Source organism: Hevea brasiliensis, chromosome 4, assembly GCF_030052815.1.
Source record: "Hevea brasiliensis isolate MT/VB/25A 57/8 chromosome 4, ASM3005281v1, whole genome shotgun sequence".
Classification (NCBI taxonomy): Eukaryota; Viridiplantae; Streptophyta; class Magnoliopsida; order Malpighiales; family Euphorbiaceae; genus Hevea; species Hevea brasiliensis.
In genome coordinates, this window is record NC_079496.1 from 10734436 (window position 1) to 10756971 (window position 22536).

Consider the following 22536-nt stretch of genomic DNA (forward strand, 5'->3'; position numbering starts at 1 on the left):
CTATTTTCTAATATAAAAGATAAAAAAAAATTTAAAAATTTCTTTTCTCTTAAATATGTTTTTGCTTTCTGTTAAGAGAACTAACAAAAATTATAAATAAATAATATTATAATTTTCATCTCATACTTTTGATTTTTGTATTTGTTGAAGTGATTTGTAAACTATATATAATGTAAATATCACAATCCATCAAAATTAATAATTATTAATTTATTGTAAAAAGCTTAATTGAAGGAAGGCTCACTTAGTTTAAGGTTATGTATACCATTAGCTTCATTCGTTGAGGGATTATCGTTTTTATATCTCTAACATTACATATATCTATCTCTAAAAAGATGAAAATCTGGCACATGATAAATCTATAGATTATACATATATTTAAATTAGTAGCCAGGTAATTGTTTATTTATAACATAAGAGAAAAAAATAATTAAATCTTAATCTTAAATGTGTTTTTATTTTTGTTAAGAGAACAGACCAAAATTACAAATAAAGGATAATGTAATTTTCATCTCACATTTTTCACTTTTGTATTTGTTGAAGGAATTTGTAAATTATTATATAATGTAAATATCACAATCAGTCAAAATTAATAACTTTTTTATAGTAAAAAGCTTAAGTGAGGGAAAGCTTCCCCAATTCAAGATTAGGATACGCCTCAGCCTACTAAATTGAGGGATTATAGTTTTTACGCCTCTAACATCCCATGTATCAATCACTAATTAAAAGATGAAAAATTGAAATATAGCTAATCTATATATTATTCATATGTTTAAATTAATGGCAAGCTGATTGTCTATTTTTTAATATAAGAAATAAAAAAATTAAAATTTTAATAATTTCTTTTCTCCTAAATGTAAATTTGCCTTCTATTAAGAGAACAGACAAAAATTATAACTTAATATTATTATAATTTTCATCTTACATTTTTTACTTTTGTATTTGTTGAAGGGATTTGCAAATTATTATATAATAAAATTAAATATCACAATCAATCATAAATAATAATTATTTTTTTGATAGCGTAAAGTTTAAGCGGGGAGAAACTTCCCCAATTCAAGATATACATTAATATCACATATATCAAACATGGTAATTTGCATGGTGATCACATTTATATACCATAGCAATAAGCAATCATTATGAACACAATGCGGAAAGATTTGAGTAAGTGCATAAGTTTGTTTGTTAAGGCCAATTTTAATTTATTATAGTCGTCCACAGTTTTTATATCTCTATCATCATTTATATTTATCTCTAAATAATGAAAACTTGAATCTATCTATAGATTAACCATGTGTTAAAATAAATAATCATTATTGTGTCTATTTATAACAAAAGAAATGAAAAAAGATAAATTAAATTTTAATAATTTTTTAATTAATTAATTTATTTCTTTTAGACCTATCACTTTCTTGTTTAGCCAGCTATAATGAATGCTGTCAAACTGAGCAAATGAATCAAATTTGAGTGGGGTTTGAATCAGAAGAGCCACCGCCAAGGCTACATCTGAATCAGACACATCCCTGTAGTATCCACCCATACTTGCACATGAAAAATCCCTGGTGGAGGAGGCCCCATGGGGAAACTTGGAACAGAAGAAAGCATCTCAATATTTCCATAATCCACAACTCCAACGTTACTGCACCTAAGGACGGTATTGCGTATAAAGCTACGCTCATTCTCCGTCTCACAATATATATATAGCGGTTGAGGAACAGAGTGAGAGGCTCAACATAGTCATCAAAACCCAGCTTTCCTCTAGCCCAGAACGTCCTCAACAGTGATAGTCTTGCGCTGCTTGTGCTGGCAACGATCAGTGGCCTCTCCAGTGACGAAGCTTAATGTACTCAGAGATGCATTCTTGGATGGTTTCCTTAGCATCACCAGAGATTTCAGCATGAGCTGGAAGAATGCAATGCATGATGCGAATCACATTGGCTATTGGCACGTACTGGTCTTGTGCATACAATTTTTTTTAAGTGATTTTAATAGTTATAAATACTTATATATTAATATATATTAATTTTATAGTAACTTATCATTCCATGTAATCTGCTCACATGAATCACAATTCATTTCACTGTAAAATCACCTAGTAGGGCCAAAGTTCATGTTTGGTGGGTCTACGTCAAAGTCAATCTTTTTGGAGTTTTTTCTTTTTCTTTTTCTTTTTCTTTTTCATTTTAGATCAAAGTAAAATGATTAGAAAGAATCTGGACCAGAAGATGAATTTTGAATGAAAATCTGTAAATAACATAAATGTTTTTCTTTTGAAATATGATAAATGAGACAAGTTAATAATTTATTATAGTAGCACATTTATTATTCAAATTCTCTTTGTGCTACACTGATAAACTTAAAAAAAAAAAAAGATTGATTTCAAATCCTCTCTGTGCTGTTCCATATATTTCGTCTCTTAATTGAAAGTTAAATTATTTTCATATATATATATATATATATATATATATATATATATATATATATATATATATTCATCAATCTTGGATACACCGTAAATTAATTGTTTATAATATTAGACTCCATTTATTTTGTATAAATTAATTTATATAAAAAAAATATTTTTCATAGAAAATATTTTTAAAATAATTTTTCATAAAAATATTTTCAATTATTTGATAGTATCCTTGAATTAATGTAATATTTTTATATCATATATATATATATAAGTATTTTTACATTTTAATAAAATTTTTAAAATTTAAAAATTAAAATATAATTTCTCTTTAAAAAATTATAATAATTTTTCTTAAAAATAATTTTATTTTCTATTCGATTAGAAAAATATTTCTCACCAATTTTTTTTTTTTTTACCTAAATGCTAGTCCGTGAAAGCCTTAATATAGTAATTTTGAGTATTTTTTGACATTTTGTATTAGGTCAAATCAAGTGACCTTTTTTTTCTATTTTTTTATCGATTAAAAGTGTTTTTACTTTCATGTGTTTTGATTAAAAAATATGTACGATGCTTTGTACTCACACCTCATAATGTTAATTAATTAATTAATTACCTTTTCTAGTTCTGTAAATTTACTTTTTTGTTTTAATTAAAAATATATTTTTTGTAATAAAATAAAAAATTTGTAATAAACTGTTATTTGTAATGTTGACTTTTTATGCACAATAGATATGTATAATCAGAAATCAAATAAAATAGATTAATTTCACTTTTTTCTATCTCATTTTTAATAATCAGAAACCTACCATAGCTCACTTATCAGAGGCGAGGTGCAACATATATCTATATAAAATAAAAATTATCTAATTAATTATTTTGCTCCTACTCCATTTCATCCCTAATAATTGAAAATAAACCATAGTTTGTATTTTTTATTCTTAATTATATATATATATATATATATATATATATATATATATATATATATATATATATATATATAAGGAAATCATTTTTTGAGATTGATTTTTTTTTTTAAGTTATGAAAACAATTGCATATACTCATCAATAATCAGAGCTTTAGAAAATTCAAAATCATATTATTTTCAAAACAAATTATAACCATCCCCGTTGTACAACCAAGTTCAAAGTTATATATTCTCCATCTAAATCATTAAGAGCTAGCTGGAATAATATGTATGGAGAAAGAAGAGAACCTAAAGGTGAGTCTTTTGATGAAATTATCTGTATATATTTAATTTATTAATTTTAATAATTACTACTATTTCACAAAATAATAATAATAATAATAATAATAATAATAATAATAATAATAATAATAAAATTTATTGCTATTATAAATTAGACTATGGAACTAATTAACATACACTTTTTAACCTTTAAAAGGATGACTTGTGAGGTAAAAGAAAATTATATTTGTGTTAAAATTCAATTTATTATAAAATAGTAAAGTAAATATTAGCGTTAATTAATTAATCATTGTAATTTGCACGGTGATGATGATAAAAATAAGCATCCATAATGTGAACAAAATGCGAATAGATTTGGACGAATACATAAGTTTGTTTGGTAATATCTCCTCTCAATAAATTGAAGTCAGCTTTTAATTTATCATCCACAGTTTTCACACGTTAACACATCACTTATATTTATCTTCAAATAATAAAAATTTGACATATGAAAAATTATAAATAAATGATATTACAATTTTCATAACACATTTTTTACTTTTGTATTTGTTGAAGAGATTTATAAAATTATATAATGCAAATATCACAATATGTCAAAATTGATAATTATTTTTTTTATATATAGTAAAAAGTTTAAGTGAGAGGAGATTCCATCAATTCAGGGTTAGAATATACCGCAAACTTTATTAAAAGATTATAGTATCGTAACTCTAACATCTTATATATGTATCTCTAAAAGATGAAAATTTTACATATGGTAAATCTATAGATTATCCATATGTTTAAATTAGTAGCCAGACAATTGTCTACTTTATAATACGAGATAAAAATTTTAAATTATGTTCTCTTAAATGTGTTTTTACTTCTATTAAGAGAATTAACAAAAATTACAAATAAATAATGTTATAATTTTCATCTCATATTTTTATTTTTGTATTTGTTGAAGTGATTTGTAAACTATATATAATGTAAATATCACAATCCATCAAAATTAATAATTATTATTTTATATTAAAAGCTTAATTGAAAGAAGGCTCACCTAGTTCAAGATTAGGCATATATCATCAGACTCATTGAGGGATTATAGTTTTCATACCTCTATAACATCACATATGCTATCTCTCAAAGATGAAAAAGTAGCATATGACAAATCTATAGATTATGCATATGTTTAAATTAGTAGACAGTTAATTGTTTATTTATAATATAAGAGATAAAAAAAAAATTAAATCTTAATCTTAAATGTGTTTTTACTTTTGTTAAGAGAACAGACAAAAATTACAAATAAATGATAATGTAATTTTCATCTCACATTTTTTACTTTTGTACTTGTTGAAGGAATTTATAAATTATTGTGTAATGTAAATATCACAATCAGTCAAAATTAATTATTTTTTTATAGTAAAAAGTTTAAGTGAGGAAGGCTCCCCAATTCAAGATTACGGTATATTTCAACCTAATAAATTGGGGAATTATCGTCTTTATTCCTCTAACATCACATGTATTTATCACTAAAAGATGAAAAATTGAAATATGGCTAATCTATAAATTATCCATATGTAAAAATAGTAGCCAGCTAATAGCCTATATTTTATAATATAAGAAATAAAAAAATTAAAATTTTAATAATTTATTTTCTCTTAAATGTAAATTTACCTTCTATTAAGAGAATAGACAAAAATTATAAATTAATAATATTATAATTTTCATCTTACTTTTTTGCTTTTGTATTTATTGAAGGGATTTGTAAATTATTATATAATGTAATTAAATATCACAATCACTTATAAATAATAATTATTTTTTTGATAGTATGAAGTTTAAGTGAGGAGAAACTCCACAGTTCAAGAGATTATAGTTTTCATACATTAATATCACATATGTATATCTCTAAAAGATTAAAAATTGATATGTATGGTGAATCTATAGATTATCCATATGTTCAAATCAATAGCCAATTAATTGTCTATTTTATAACATAAAAGATTAAAAAAATTAAAATTTTAATAATTTCTTTTCTCTTAAATATGATTTTACTTTCTGGTAAGAGAATGGACAAAAATTACAAATAAATGATATTATTATTTTCATCTCACATTTTTTTACTTTTATATTTGTTTAAAGGATTTGTAAATTATTGTATAATGTAAATATACATTTCGTCAGAATTAATAATTTTTTTGATAGTGTAAAGTTTAAGTAAGGGAAGTCTCCCACAGTTCAAAGTTAGAGTATACCACCAGAGAGATTATATAGTTTTTATACATTAATATCACACATATCTATTTCTAAACAATAAAAATTTGATATGTGGCCAATCTATAGATTATTCATATATTCAAATTAGTAGCTAGTTTAGCTAGTTAAGTGTCTATTCTATAATATAAGAGATAAAAAAAAAATTTAATAATTTCTTTTCTCTTAAAAATTATATGTTTTTAATTTATGTTAAGAAAGCAAACAAAAATTATAAATAAATGATATTATAACTTTTATATCACATTTTTTATTTTGCAATTGTTGAAGGGATTTGTAAATTATTATTCAATGTAAATATCATTTATCTGTCATTTTTTTTTTCTAACAAAAAGTTTTAAGTGAGGAGAGGATATCAGTATAGGTTAGGACGTACCACCAACCTTAATAAATGATTCTAGTAAAATTTATAAATCACCCATTAAAAGGGACTATTAGAAAGACTAGGACTCTCACCCTAGTGAGTGTATTATTTGAGTCTTAAAGACTGAATTAAGTAACCCTCGATGAATTGAGAGTAACATTAATTTATTACCACAACCCACAGTTTTTATATCTTTAACATCATTTATATTTATCTTTAAAGGATGAAAACTTGACACATGACAAATCTATAGATCATCCATGTGTGCAAATACGCAGCTAGCAATGTGTCAATTTTATAACATAAGAAATAAAAAATTTAAATAATTTTAATATTTTCTTTTCTCTTAAAAATTTTATTTTACTTGTTGTTAAAAAAATACAAAATTATAAATGATTGAAATTATAATTTTATCTCACAATTTTTTTTTGCTTTTATATTTGTTGAAGAGATTTGTAAATTACTGTATAATGTAAATATTACATTTCGTTATAGTAAATAAATTTTTATAGTGTAAAGTTTAAGTGAGAGAAGGTTATCTATCTCTAAATGATGAAAGTTTGACATATGGCGAATGTATAGATTATCACAAGTTCAAAGTAATAACTAACTAAGTGCATATTTTAAAATATAAGAGATAAAAAAATTTAAAATTTTAGTAATTTCTTTACTCTTAAAAAATTTATATTTGTTTTACTTTATGTTAAAAAAACAGACAAAAATTATAAAAAAATGATATTATAATTTTCATTTCACATTTTTTTATTTTGTATTTGCTGAAGGGGGTAAATTATTATGTAACGTAGTCATAATCCATCAAATTTAATTTCTTTTTTGTAACAAAAAGTTTAAGTGAGGGAAGGCTATCGGTCCAGGGTTAAGCCATACCACTGATCATAATGAGGGATCATAGTAGAGTTTACAAATCACCGACTAAAAAGGATTGTTAACAAGACTTGAATTCTCACCCTAATGCATGCATTGTTTAAGTCTTATAGACTGAATGAATTGAGGCCAACTTTAATTTATTATAACACCCCACAGTTTTTATGTATACCTCTAACATCACTTATATTTATCTTTAAAGATGAAAAACTTTGACATATGACAAATCGATAGATCATCCATCTGTTTAAACAAGTTAGCCAATAATGTGTCAATTATATAAAATAAGAAATAAGAAAAATAAATATTAATAATTTCTTTTCTCTTTAAAAATTTTAATTTTTTACTTTCTGTTAAAAAAACCAAACAAAATTATAAATAAATGATATTATAATTTTCATCTCACATATTTTTACTTTTCTATTTGTTGAAGGAATTTTTAAATTATTATATAATGTAAATATTACGTTCCGTCATAATTAATAATTTTATTGATAGTGTAAAGTTTATGCTAGGGAAGTTTACCCAATTCAAGGTTAGAATATACCATTAGAGGGATAATAGTTTTTATGCTTCTAACATCACATATATTTATCTCTAAAAGATGAAATTTTGACATATAGCGAATCTATATATTATCCATATATTCGAATTAATAGCCAGTTAAGTGTATATTTTATAATATAAGGGGTAAAAAAAATTATGTATATCTTTTATAATATAAGGGGTAAAAGAAATTAAAATTTTAATAATTTATGTTCTCTTGAAAAAATTATATGTTTTTACTTTATGTTAAGAAAGCAGAAAAAATTATAAATAAATGATATTATAACTTTCATTTAACATTTTTTATTTTGTTTATTTGTTGAAGGGATTTTCAAATTATTATATAATGTAAATATTATAATCTGTCAAATTTAATATTTTTTTTAACAAAAAGTTTCAAGTGGAGTGATTACCAGTCTAGGGTTAAAACAAACCACCAACCTGAATGAGATATTATAGTGGAGTTTAAAATTACCCACTACGAAGAACTATGAGTTAGACTTGAATTCTTACCCTAATGAGAATATTATTTGAGTCTTACAAACTAAAGTAACCTTTGATGAAATGAGGTCAACTTTAATTTATTGCAGCAATCCATTACTTTCATATCTCTAACGTCACTTATATTTATCTCTAAAGGATGAAAACTTGACATATGGCAAATCTACGGATCATCTGCATGTTCAAATAAGTCGATAGTGATGTGTCTATTTCATAGCATAAAAATTTTTTTTTAAAAATATTATAGTAATTTTTTTTCTCTTCAAAATTTTTATAATTTACTTTCTGTTATAAAAATGCAAAAATTATAAATAAATAATATTATAATTTTCATCTCACATTTTTTTTTACTTTTGTATTTGTTGAAGGGATTTGTAAATTATTGTACAATGTAAAAATCACATTCCATAATAATTAATAATTTTTTGATACTATAAAGTTTATGTGAGGGAAGGCTCCCCCAGTTTAAGGTTAGAGTATATCATCAGAGGGATTATAGTTTTCTTACTTTAACATCACATATATATCTATCTATTTCTAAGTGATGAAAATTTGACATATGACGAATCTATATATTATCCATATGTTCAAATTAGTAGCCAATTAAGTTTTTAGTTTATAATATAAAATGAAAAAAAACTAAAGTTATAATAATTTATTTTCTCTTAAAAAGTTATATGTTTTTACTTTATGTTAAGAAAACATACAGAAAATATAAATAAATGACATTATAATTTTCATTTCACATTTTTTATTATATATTTGTTAAAGATATTTGTAAATTATTAAACAATGTAAATATCATAATCCCTCAAATTTAATATTTTTTTGTAACAAAAAGTTTAAGTGAGTGGTGACTATCAATTCAGGGTTAGGACATACCACTAATTTTAATGAGTAAATCGTAGAGTTTATAAATCACCCACCAAAAAAGATTGTTGGTAAGACTTAACTAACACCCTAATGAAGCATTGTTTGAATCTTATAGATCAAAGTAACCCTCAATGAATTGAAGCCAGCTTTAATTTATTACAATAACTACCGGCTTTTATACCTCTAACATCACTTATATTTATCTCTAAAGGATGAAAACTTGACATATAGAAGATCTATAGATTATCCATGTGTTCAAATAAGTAGACAGTAATGTGTCTATTTTATAAAATAAGAGATAAAAAAAAATTAAATTAAATTTTAATAATTTATTTTCTCTTAAAAAATTTTATATTCTTCTTTTCATTAAAAAATGAAAAATTATAAATAAATGATATTTTAATTTTGACCTCACATTTTTTTACTTTTGTATTTGCTAAACGGATTTAAAAATTATTGTATAATGTAAATATCACATCCCGTCAAAAATTAATAATTTTCTTGATAGTGTAAAGTTTATGTGAGGCAAGGCTCCCCTAGTTTAGGGTTAGAACATATCATCAAAGAGGGTTAGAGCATATCATCAGAGAGATTATAGTTTTCATACTTTAACTGTAACGCCCTCACCATAGGTAATCCGTACATTTTACTGTTTCGACGACTAATGTCTGTTCGAATAGTCAAAATGTCTGGAACTACACCTAAACTATAGTGAGGAGGCATAAATTGAAGAAATAAATGTAAAGAAAAATATAGGAAAAATTGAGAGAATTTATTAATTGGTACAAAAATAATAAAAATAACATGATATGCACCATGAAGGGTATTTTGGTCATTTCACCCCCAGAGGTGAATTTTGACCTAAATGTCAAATTAAAATTTAGAGAATAAAATAATTAACATAAATTAAAATTTATGAAATAAATTAGGGAAATAAGAAGAGAAAAGAAAAGAAAAGAAAGGAAAAGAAAAGAAAAGAAAGGCTTATGAAAAATTTAAATTTAAGTACACACACACACACACACACACATATATATATATATATATATAGCCATAAGAGATAAATCCCCACTAACTCACCTTCTTCTCCACTCTTTCTCTCTCTCTCCCTCTACATGGCCGGCTGCCCATGCTCCCATTTCCCTCCATTGTTATCAAGCTTCCAAGCTTGATTTCTCAAGCTTAATCCACCCAAAACCCATAACCCACTTCACAAAAAATACTCCCCACACCCTAGGGAAGCTATAGATACCAAAAAAAAAAAAAGAAAATTGAAGTTTAGCAAAACACCCAAAAAGGTTAGTGCTTTAAACTTTTAATCTCCTCTTTAAGCATGAATATCATGCTAAATCAAGTGAAAATTTGCATGAAATTGAAAAGAAAATTTGAAAGAAAGAACTCTTGACTTTTGGCAGCTATGGAACTTGAAGTTTGTTACTTTTAAGTAATGAAAAAAATGGTTCCATGAGAATGTGTGATGAGTTGAAATGTTGGGAGTTGATTGTGTACGGTTTGTGTAAATTTGAAACTTTGAAAACTAGGGTTTGTGTAAATGATTGAGAACCTTGTGTAAATACATGAATTTGACCTAATTGAGTTGAGATTGATGCTTATAGAAGTGTCATATATGCTTATTTGAAGTTTGGAAGAAGGAGGAGATTGAAATTGGGAGTGTGAATTTTCTACAGTGGTATCAGGCCAATTGGAGGTGTTTTTGGGACATCCAAACCTTCATTTTTCAAGAAGGAACCCTGCTTAAATTTTGTCAAAATCATGATCAATTCTCTGCCCAAACTCGGATGACCAAACACTGAAACTCAAAAAATGACCAAATGAACAGTATGTGTTCATTTGGTCATAACTCTCTCTATACTGGTCTAAATGACCTAAAATTTACATCAATGGAAAGCTTAGACATAGGACTACACTTTTTATGAAGACCACTTGACCCAGTTTTGCCTTTAACCAAGTCAAATTGTTAGCACAAGTTGGGTCACTAAAACTGCCAACCCATAAATTGACCAAAATACTGTTCCTTTGGTATGCTTGACCAATTTTAGCAAAAGGCCATAACTTGGTCTCCTAAGTTGCAAATTGAGTGAAACTAGTGCCAAACGTTTTATAAGACATAGCTCAACAATTTTTATGTTTTTACCAAGCTCCAAAACCCATTGCATCATAGGGAAAATATTAGCTAAAGTTAGGAATTGAAATCTGGAAAATATTAAGTTGAACCCAGAATGCCATTTGATACATGTGTGTTCATTTGGCCATAACTCCCACTAGGAAATTCCATTTGAGAAGTGTCAATATGATCTGGAAATATGATACTTGTGGCTACAACATTGATTCAGACACCTTTGTTAAATTCTAAGTGTAAAGACCCTAAAAAGAGGGTCAAACATACTGCCCTGAAGTTTAACTATTGCCTTTATAGGATTAAGAGTTCAGGTCAATACATTGACTATAACTCACTATACCAAGCTTGAAAATTTATGAAATTGTACCTGAAAGTCCCTAAGACATAGAGGAACATATCTTGTGAAGGAACCTAAGTTTAAAAATGACCATAAAATAATCAAATGACTGGTCCAAGTTTATTGATTAGGAATTGTCAATTCTGGACAACTTAGAGGAAAAGGGACCAGTTATGGTATTTTGACCATAACTTGAGTTCTATAGCCCCAAATTGAGTGATTCAAAAACTGAAATTCAAGTTTAAACATAGAGGACCAATTGTTATGAAGGAAGTGTGACCCAATAGACATCCTAACCTAGCCAAATTCATAGATAAAAATAATACGTTAAAATGAACCTAAAGAAAGGTTCATGGGAAAAATGCTATACATGGTAATTGAAATACTCATAAGACTAATTAAATATTAAAATTGATATAAATATGTAAATTAGGACTAATATCCTATTAATATGAAATTTATGGTACCACTGAATAGTACCAGAAAATAGTGACAGTGAATAGTATTAAAATAATTAAAAAATTTTAATTATCCATAGTATATCTAGACTTATTTATTTAGTTTGGATAAATTAGTATACCAATTAGGGACTAAAGTTAGCAGTACTGCCTATCAAAAAAATTATGAATTGACAATATATGTCTGGTATGATTATTCTACATATTATATGCCTACTTACTGGCCATTATGCCTACTCTATTTCTGGCTTTACAAGCCTGACAACAGGTCTCATGCCCGACAACTGGCCTCATCCCTGACAGACGTATACTGGATAGACATATGGTTGTCTAACCAGTATACTCTCGTGCATTCAGCTTTTATAATTTGTTATAGGTTTCTTGGGCATTGATAATGATTAATTAATACTGAATATACAATAAGTAAACAAAAAAGATATCAATAATTTTAATTGTTTTCAAAGTGTAATAAAAAAAAAGTAAAAGACCCAGAAATTATGAATTGCAATTATTATTTCAATTGTTAAATTATTGTTATTATAAATTATGCACCACTAAGCGTTATACTTAGCGCGTTGGTTTTCTATCGCGTAGGTATTGGAGATCAGTCCTAGCAGCCGCAGCAGCAGCACCAGTAGTGCACTTACAGAGCTCTGACCAGATCTGCCACTGTCCAGAGTCACCTCACCGGTCTATTGTATTTTGGTAGGACCCATGTACAGACTAGTATTTTGGTTCATTATGTTTAGTCATGATGTAATTACTAGTTTATGATGTATTTCATTTTGAACTTGTAATTAAACTTGAGATTGAAATGAAAACTTGTAATTTATTATCTATAAATTTCTATATTAATGCAATAGATGATACTTCATTTTGATATCTCATAAATAGTTGTGAATGATATGATAAAAGAGAATATAATATGGAAATGTGTGAAATGAATATGGACATGTTAACAGGTGATTAGTGGAAGCTAGCCAAATGCTAATAAAACAGGGGAGGCTCTGTCCGGGTCTCCATAAAAATAAGATACAAAAAAAAAAAAAAAATTCTACACATAGATTTCTACTTTTAAATGATATTAAATTGTTACAATAAATGTGATAAAATATGATAGGGTGCTCCGACACTGAATGTGGCACTTCTTTATCTTTAAATCGGCTATACAGTAAACGGGTAAGAAGCGTCACATTAGCATCACATATATTTATCTTTAAATGATAAAAATTTGATATACGACAAATCTATGGATCACCCATATATATTATTAGCCAATTAAGTTTCTATTTTATAATATAAGAGATAAAAAAAAGTTATAATCATTTCTTTTCTCTTAATAAATTATATGTTTTTACTTTATATTAAGAAAACAGACAAAAGTTATAAATAAATGATATCATAATTTTCATTTCACATTTTTTATTTTGTAATTATTGAGCAGATAGGTAAATTATTATATAATGTAGATATTATAATTCATCAAATTTATTTTTGTTTTTAACAAAATTTTAAGTGAAGGGAGGCTATGAGTGCAAAGTTAAAACATGCCACTAACCTTAATGAGGGATTATAGTAGTATTTACAAATCACCCACTAAGAAGGATTGTTGATAAAACTTGAATTCTCACCCTAATGGAATCATTGGTTGAGTCTTTCAAACTGAAGTAACCCTTAATGAATGGAGGTCAGCTTTAACATATTACACTCACAGTTTTTATACTCCAACATCACTTATATTTATCTCTAAAGGATGAAAACTTGATATATGGTAAATATATAGATTTTCCATGTGTTCAAATAAGTATCTAGTAATGTGTCTAATTTATAAAATAAGAAATAAAAAAAATTTAATTAAATTTTAATAGTTTCTTTTCTCTTAAAAAATTTTATTATTTAGTTTCTGTTAAAAAAATAAAAATTATAAATAAATGATATTATAACTTTCATCACACATTTTTTTACTTTTGTATTTGTCGAAGGAATTTATAAATTATTATATAATGTAAACATAATAATCCATCAAATTTAATATTTTTTTAATAACAAAAGTTTAAGTGAGGGGAGGTTATTAGGGAAGGGTTAGGGCATACTATTAACCTCAATGACAAATTATAATAGAGTTTACAAATCACCCACTAAGAAGGATTGCTGATAAGACTTGAATTCTAATCTTAATGGGAGTATTATTTGAGTTTTACAGAACAAAGGAACCCTCGACCAATTGAGGCCAACTTTGATTTATTATAGCAACCCACATTTTTCATAACTTTAACATCGCTTATATTTATTTATAAAGAATAAAAACTTGACTTATGGTAAATTTGCAGATCATCCATATGTTCAAATAAGTAGTAACATAAGAAATAAATTAAATTTAATTAAATTTTAATAATTTCTTTTCTCTTAAAAAAATTTATATTTTACTTTCTGTTAAAAAAACATACAAAATAATAAATAAATAATATTATAATTTTCATCTCACATATATATTTTTTACTTTTCTAAACTATTGTATAATGTAAATATCACATTCCGTCATAATTAATCATTTTAGTGATAGTGTAAAGTTCATGCGAGGGAAGGTTCCCCAAATTCAAGATTAGAATATACCACTAGAGGGATTATAGTTTTCGTACTTCTAACATCACATATATCTATCTCTAAATGATGAAAATTTGAAATATGGCGAATCTATGGATTACTTATATGTTTAAATTAATAGCTAGTTACGTGTATATTTTATAATATAAGAGATAAATAATTAAAATTTTAATAATTTTTCTCTTAAAAAATTATATGTTTTTACTTTATGTTTATGTTAAGAAAATAGATGAAAATTATAAATAAATGATATTTTAATTTTCATTTCACATATTTTATTTTTTATTTCTTGAATGGGCTCGTAAATTGTTATATAATGTAAATATTATAATTCGTCAATATTAATAATTTGCTTTTGGTAAACAAAAATTTAAGTGAGGAGGTATCAGTATAGAGTTAAGACATACCACCAACTAATAATTCCAGGAATTATAGTAGAGTTCACAAATCACTCACTAAGAAGGATTGGAGTAAGACTTTAATTCTCACCCTAAGGAGAGCATTGTTTGAGTCTCACAGACTGAAGCAACCGTTGATGAAATGAGGCCAACTTTAATTTATCACAGTAACCCACAGTTTTCATATCTCTAATATCACTTATATTTATCTCTAAAGGAGGAAAACATGAGATATGACAAATCTGTGAATCATCCATGTGTTCAAATAAGTAGACAATAATATGTCTACTTTATAATATAAGAAATAAAAAAATGAATTAAATTGTAATAATTTCTTTTCTCTTAAAAAGTTTATATTTTACTCTCTGTTAAAAAAAACGCAAAATTATAAATAAATGATATTATAATTTTGATCTCACATTTTTTAACTTTTGTATTTATTAAAGGGATTTGTAAATTATTGTACAATGTAAATATCACATTTTGTCATAATTAATAATTTTTTTGATAGTGTAAAGTTTATGTGAAGGAAGGCTCCTCAATTTAACGTTAGAGTATTGAAGGAATTATAGTTTCATACCTTAACATTATTTATATCCATCCCTAAATAATGAAAATTTGATATATGGCGAATCTATAGATTATTCATATGTTCAAATTAGTAGCCAATTAAGTGTTTATTTTATAATATAAGAGATAAAAAAATTATAATTATAATAATTTGTTTGCTCTTAAAAAATTATATGTTTTACTTTATGTTAAGAAAACAGACAAAAATTATAAATAAATGATATTATAATTTTGATTTCATATTTTTTTATTTTGTATTTGTTGCAGGTTTATAAATTATTATATAATGTAAATATCATAATTTCTCAAGTTAAACATATCACCAACCTCAATGAAAGATTATAGTAGAGTTTACAAATTACTTATTAAAATTGATTGCTGATAAGACTTGAACTATGACCCTAATGAGAGCATTTTTTGAGTCTCACATATCAAAGTAAACCCTGATGTAGTTCAACCGCAAGTGCATGGGTCGTACAAGTAATATAGAAAAGATGTCGTTCTCACGAGGAGTTGTGTTAATTATTGAATTTTTTATATAAAAATTGACTAATTTGAACTATTTTTGAAATTAAAGCAATAAATTGATAGATGTTGAAGTGTGAAATCTATATGTGTAAAATTAATAATCTATTCAACAATGTAAAGATTTAACTAAATTTGCATTAGATTAAAGTAAGCAAATTGAAATATGGTAAGATTTAAAATGGCAAGTAATTAAATTCGATTAGAAATTAACAATGATAAAAGAGCGTTTTCGGAGTTTGGGAGTTCATATTCAAACTATTTTGAGATTTTTTAATTGGTTACCCAATCTTACGGAATTTACAGGTTTCAAGGAGATTAATTCTTAAATCTTTTGAATACTCTTTTGAGTGGGACAAAGAGTGCCTTAACCAATCTAATCCTACTTTCGTAGAGTAAAAATTAATCAAGACCCATTAAGTTCCTTAATTAATCTGTAAATCCTCTTAATCCTTAATCTATTTCTAGATCTAAGTTAATTAAGTTCAGTTTCTTGATTATCTATCACAAGGTTTTCTCCTTTCGGTGCTTCAACCACGGATTAAGAATAATACTTAACACTACAAGAAAAAAGGAGATTTGAAACCGAATATTCGGTTTCAAATCAGTGAAAATCGGTTTCTAAATACATTTAGAAACCGATTTGAAACCGAAATATTCAGTTTTAAATCCACAAGTTTCTAAATAAATTTGAAACGGAAAATGGCGTCCGTTTCAAATTCTGAAGCTATTTTCAAACCACTATTCCGTTTCAAATTTAGAAACCACATATATTCGGTTTCAAATTCCGTTTTAATTTAAAAACGGATATTTTGGTTTCAATTTTTTTGAAACAGAAATTCCGTTTCAAATCGGTTTCTAAATTCTGAAACCGATCCTTGTGTTATTGGATTAGAAACGGAAAAATTCGTTTTTAATCCGTTTCAAATTACTAGTAGAAAATTTTTATTTTTTTATTTAATATATTATTTCCTGTATTGAAGCATATAATATAATATTAATTTTAAATGCTCAACATCATAATATTTACAATATCAGGCTGTCAAATATCAAATATCAGTCAATATTATATATAAATATGACAGTGAAGGGTTATGACAATAATGTACTGTATGGAAAAATAAAATATCATAATAACAAAAAAAACAAGCTACTTGTCATTAACAAGATCATCACTCATCACCACTATCAGCCTCTCTACCATCATCCTGATGAGTCGCATCTGGAGTTGGGGTCAGAACTACTCTGCATCATTTGTGCCATCATGTTTTGCATCATTTGTTGCATGCGCTCCTCCAGTGTCTGCTCACGTTGTCTATATCTCTCCTCTAGCATCAACTCGCGTTGTCGGTCTCTCTCCTCCATTGCAACCAAACTATCCTTGAGCGTTGCAACGATCGATGCAATTGTTGAATCTCTTCCTCCATTGCCTCCGACTGAGCGCAATAGGATGCAGTAGAAGATGATCCATGTGATGAGCTAGGGTAAAAAATTGATGCTTGAGATCCAATGCCATAAACCCTGTTCTTCTTCTCCCCCCCCACAACTTGATAATATAGTGCGACCTCATCTACAATAGGAGGGTCATTGCACCCCTCTTGTGGTTGAGACGACTGCTCCTTAAGCGCCAAAAATGCATCCTGCATAAGTTAATACACATATTTTAAATTTATTTTTCTTGGCAATTGAATAAACAAACTCACTTATTCATTTTTTTCGTATAATTGAAAGACATAAAATACTTGTTCACTTACCTTAATTGATTGCGCTCGTGAATCAACCATATCGGAGGTGCCTTTCCTAGTGTGGGTCTTATGGAAAAGTTCATAAGGAAAAGGTCTTCGGCCAAGCTTGGCTTCCTGAAAAGATATAATGATTTTAGTGATGTTTATAATAATGTTCGATTATTTGCTACTAATATGTAGACAGACAATAACAAAACCAGTAAATATGAAATCATTACCATTCTATCTGCGTGAGTAGCATGTGAAACTGAACCCCCTGTGTGTCTAGAGATGCCTGCCCCAACTCCCCCTATCTCACTACAGCGGTTAGCAGTGAACTGATGGCTCTTGGCTTTAAACTCTGGGCTACTCCATGCCTCCTTCCATTTTTGCATTGTACTATTAGGCACGATGACCTTGGATTTTCCTTTCCTGACATTGCACATTAGCGCCTTGTAGCGCTCTGCAGCCTTACGCCTCCAAGCTTCCTTTACCAGTGGAGTCACCTCTTGCCAATCAAAGTATTTCTGTTATAAAACAAATAAAAATTAAGACAGTTGTATTAGTATGATAATATTTTAGAAAAAAATTGACAGCATTTCCCCTTAATTTTGGACAATCCAGCCTAGTTATTAGGTATTAATTGCACCTGTAAAAAACACTTCATATATTCTCAACAACAAATAACATCCACCCCAACTACAACAACTCACAACAATATATATTTTCAACATCCTCAACACACAAGCTGTACATAGAACATTTAAGCATTAATATACTTCAATTGTGTTCTTTTACATTAATTCACAAATTCTCATCACTTAAATGATATTTGTTTGTAACATTCTTTTTTGAGGTTTCATAAACTATGCAAATTAGTTATCTGATAGATAATTATATTTAAATATTTATTTTATTACCTGAAATTCATCCCAGTAAAACTCTTTTGTTTCAGGCGTGATAGTTTTCCAACAGTGCCCCTCTGGGTCCATCCTCTCCTTGAAGATATTCTTCATCTTCTTAGCACATTCCTCAGATGGATGTAACCTGTACAAAAGAAAGACAGCAAATATATTGATTTTATGTAAATGTAGAAACATGGTACTTCAATTGCCAATGATATGTAATACCAAATCATAGATAAAGTTAATTAATTTTTAATACTTACGTGCCATTAATGAGCTTTATTCGTTTCTTTCTTCCAAATGTAGTGAGTGATAGACCATCCATTGATGATATTGGTGCTGCCCCAACTGAATGACCTTCATGACCAGAGGTTGATCCAATTGCAGGCTCAGAAGATGGGGTAATAGGTGGTGGCGGTGGAGGTGGAGGTGGAGGTGTAGCTCGATGCTGTGTTGAAGCAGTAGACCCCTCTGGATCTGGTGTCGACCTCCCAGTGGATCGTGAAGGAACCTGAGGCTGACCCTGTGTAGATTGGTCTAGTTGATCATTGGACTCATCCTGCATAACAATCGCTTGCGTGAATGATGACCCAACAAACCTCCCCTGCGACCGTTGCCTCGCATCCTGCATAAATAATTGTATTAACAAGTTAGCTTCATTCAACTTATGATACATAATACAGATGAAATTTTCCAATAGTTAGAATTTATACTTCAAGTTTAGAAATATAAATTCATTAAGAGAAATACCTAATTCTAATTAGTATCACTATCATATACATCATCGCATTCCTCATCGCTTTCTGAGTCCAACTCAAGCTCTTCTTCATCTTTAACATCCTCTTCATTAATTTCAACTAGTACACCATTTTGATCATTCAAATATTGTTGTTGATCATCATCATCATCAATTTGAATCAAAGGGACTTCCATTTCATCTTCTTGAAATGGTTCTTCCCGTGCAGGGGGGGTTGTCACATTCACTTGCTCAGGAAGATCAATAGAGATCTCGCTTTGTTTTTGAACACGGCCCACCAATCATCCTTGTCTCGCTTTAAGCTTGGATATATGGAATAATTCACCTGAGCAGCTTGTATAGCAAGAACAAATGGTTCATACCTATTGAAGGATCTTTTATGATTAATATCCACAAGTTTATATTTTGGATGAATCTTTGTTCCCACATTTGGTGTTGGATCAAACCAATCACATTTAAACAATACAGTTCTTTTGATTGGTAATCCAGGGTACTCCAATCGTAGCACTTCAATTAATTGTCCATAGTAGTCACTTTCATTAGTCGTAATTAGTCCCCTTGATACATACCCCAATCGCTCATCGTTGCCCTATGCGAACCATGACTTTTAGTGTGAAATTTATAACCATTAACTACATAACTATTGTAGGACATAACACTTCTTAATGGACCCTTTGATAGATCCTTTAAAAACTGGCTTGATATATTGTTGGAGGGATTGTGAACATATTTATTGAACCACTTGTCAAATTCACGCTCTAGTTTCTCATCAACTTGTTTATCATTGATATTTGGATTGGCCATGTGTAACTCATTAACAAAAATGCTGCACACAATGAAAATAGTTAATTAAATGTTTGGAATCAATAATGGCATTGCAACAATTATAATAATTGAATATTAGAAAAACTTACTCAATGTACGGTTTTACTTCTATACAATTCAACAAGATGTACATTTGTGCTGCTTGAAATTCTTGTTCTGTGAGATATCTAACCTTTCCTTTTCCCAGTGGCCTACCGGAATGAGTGAAAATTGATAGATTCCCTAGATGTTCATCCATATGTTCGACTGTATCATCATTGCGTGGAACCTTTCGATGCCTTGTGTTGACATGGGGTTCAAAATAATGAGCGCAGAATGACGATGCTTCTTCAACTAAGTATGCATTGCATATGGAACCTTCCACTTTGGCTTTATTTTTCACATTATTTTTTAACTTCCTAAGGTACCTGTACCATTTACTATTTAGTCACAACAAAGTTTTTATTTCTCCATGTAATGATAGTATACAACAATACATTAAACTAGTTACCTCTCAAATGGATACATCCACCGATATTGCACAGGACCAGCAATCCATGCTTCATAAGCCAAATGCACTGGGAGATGTTCCATGGAGTCAAAGAAACTTGGAGGGAATATACGCTCTAGTTTACATAATATAATAGGAATCTCTTCATTGAGTCAGAACATGGCTTCTTCTCTAAGTGTTGTTGAAGTTAACTCTCTAAAGAAATTGCTCAATTCGGTCAATGCTTGCCACACATTTTTTGGAAGCAATTCCCTAAATGCTATTGGGAGTAATCTTTGCATAAAGACATGACAATCATGGCTTTTCATCCCAAACAACTTTAGTTTTCTCATGTCTATACACCTACCCATGTTTGACACATAACCATCTAGGAATCTAAGATTTTTAAGCCATTCACACAACACTGCTTTTGATTGTTTGTCTAATGTGTAACATGCTTTAGGATACTTTCCTGTTGCCATATCCCTCTCTAACTCAGGTCGGTGACAAAACTCTTTCAAATCTTCTCTTGATTTTGCATTGTCCTTCGTCTTCCCTTCAACATTCATCACAGTATTAAAAATATTTTCAAATACATTTTTCTCTATATGCATGACATCCAAGTTGTGGCGAAGCATGTTAGTACTCCAATATGGCAAATCCCAAAAAATGCTCCGTCTCTTCCAACCCGTGTTTTTTGCTTTGCAACTGTTATTCTCATCTGCACCCATATCTGTGACACACATTAATCCTAGATGTTCTATTTGTTCTAAAATTTCCTCACCAGATAGAATGGGGGGAGCACTTTTTGTGTCTTGTTCTTTCTAAAAGCAATTTTATTCCGTCTGAAAGGATGGTTAGCTGGTAAGAATTTACGGTGATTGTCAAACCATGATTGTTTACCACCCTTTGTCAATGTGAATGCATCTGAATCGTCCCTACAATATGGACAAGCAGTCTTGCCTGCTGTGCTCCAACCGGATAACATTGAATATGCAGGGAAATCACTTATTGTCCATAATAACGCAACCCTCATATTAAAATTATTCTTCTTTGATGCATCATATGTCTCAACTCCAACTTCCCACAACTGTTTCAACTCTGCAATAAGGGGCTGTAAGTACACATCCAATTTGTCTTTTGGGTTTCTCGGACCAGGAACTAGTACCGTTAGGAACATATACTCTTCCTTCATACATAACCAAGGAGGCAAATTGTAAGGAGTGACAATGACTGGCCAAGATGAATATTGTTGTCCAGACTGACCGAATGGTTGAAACCCATCGGTGCAGATCCTAGCCTTACATTCCGAACCTCAGCAGCAAATGAAGGATGTGTTTTATTAAAATGCTTCCATGTAGTTGCATCTGAACAATGACACATTACCCCATCTTCATGGTCATGCTCAGCATGCCATCTCATTTCTTTTGCTGTTGCATTCGAAGCATATAATCTTTGCAATCTCTGTGTGAGAGGAAAGTAGTACATTTTCTTATGTGGCACATTGGTTTGAAAATTAGAAGCGCCTCGACTATGTCGTTTGAACCGTGGATGGTCACAAAATTTGCAATTCGTTAACTCACTATCTTCAGCCCAATATAACATACATCCATTAGTACAACAATGAATCTTCTCAACAGGTAGGCCCAATGCTTGAACCAACTTCTTCAGATCGTAAAAGTTTTCAGTCATTAAATTTTCATCCGTAACACCTCTTTCATAAGTTGACAAATGTCATCAAAACACCTTTCGACAAATGATGTTACGCC

The 22536-nt window shown here is 28.3% G+C and overlaps 1 pseudogene; it reads right to left on the reverse strand.

The window, feature by feature from the left end:
* Positions 1-1384: 1384 nt before the first annotated feature.
* Positions 1385-20934, reverse strand: LOC110655969 (uncharacterized; annotated as a pseudogene).
* Positions 20935-22536: the final 1602 nt, after the last annotated feature.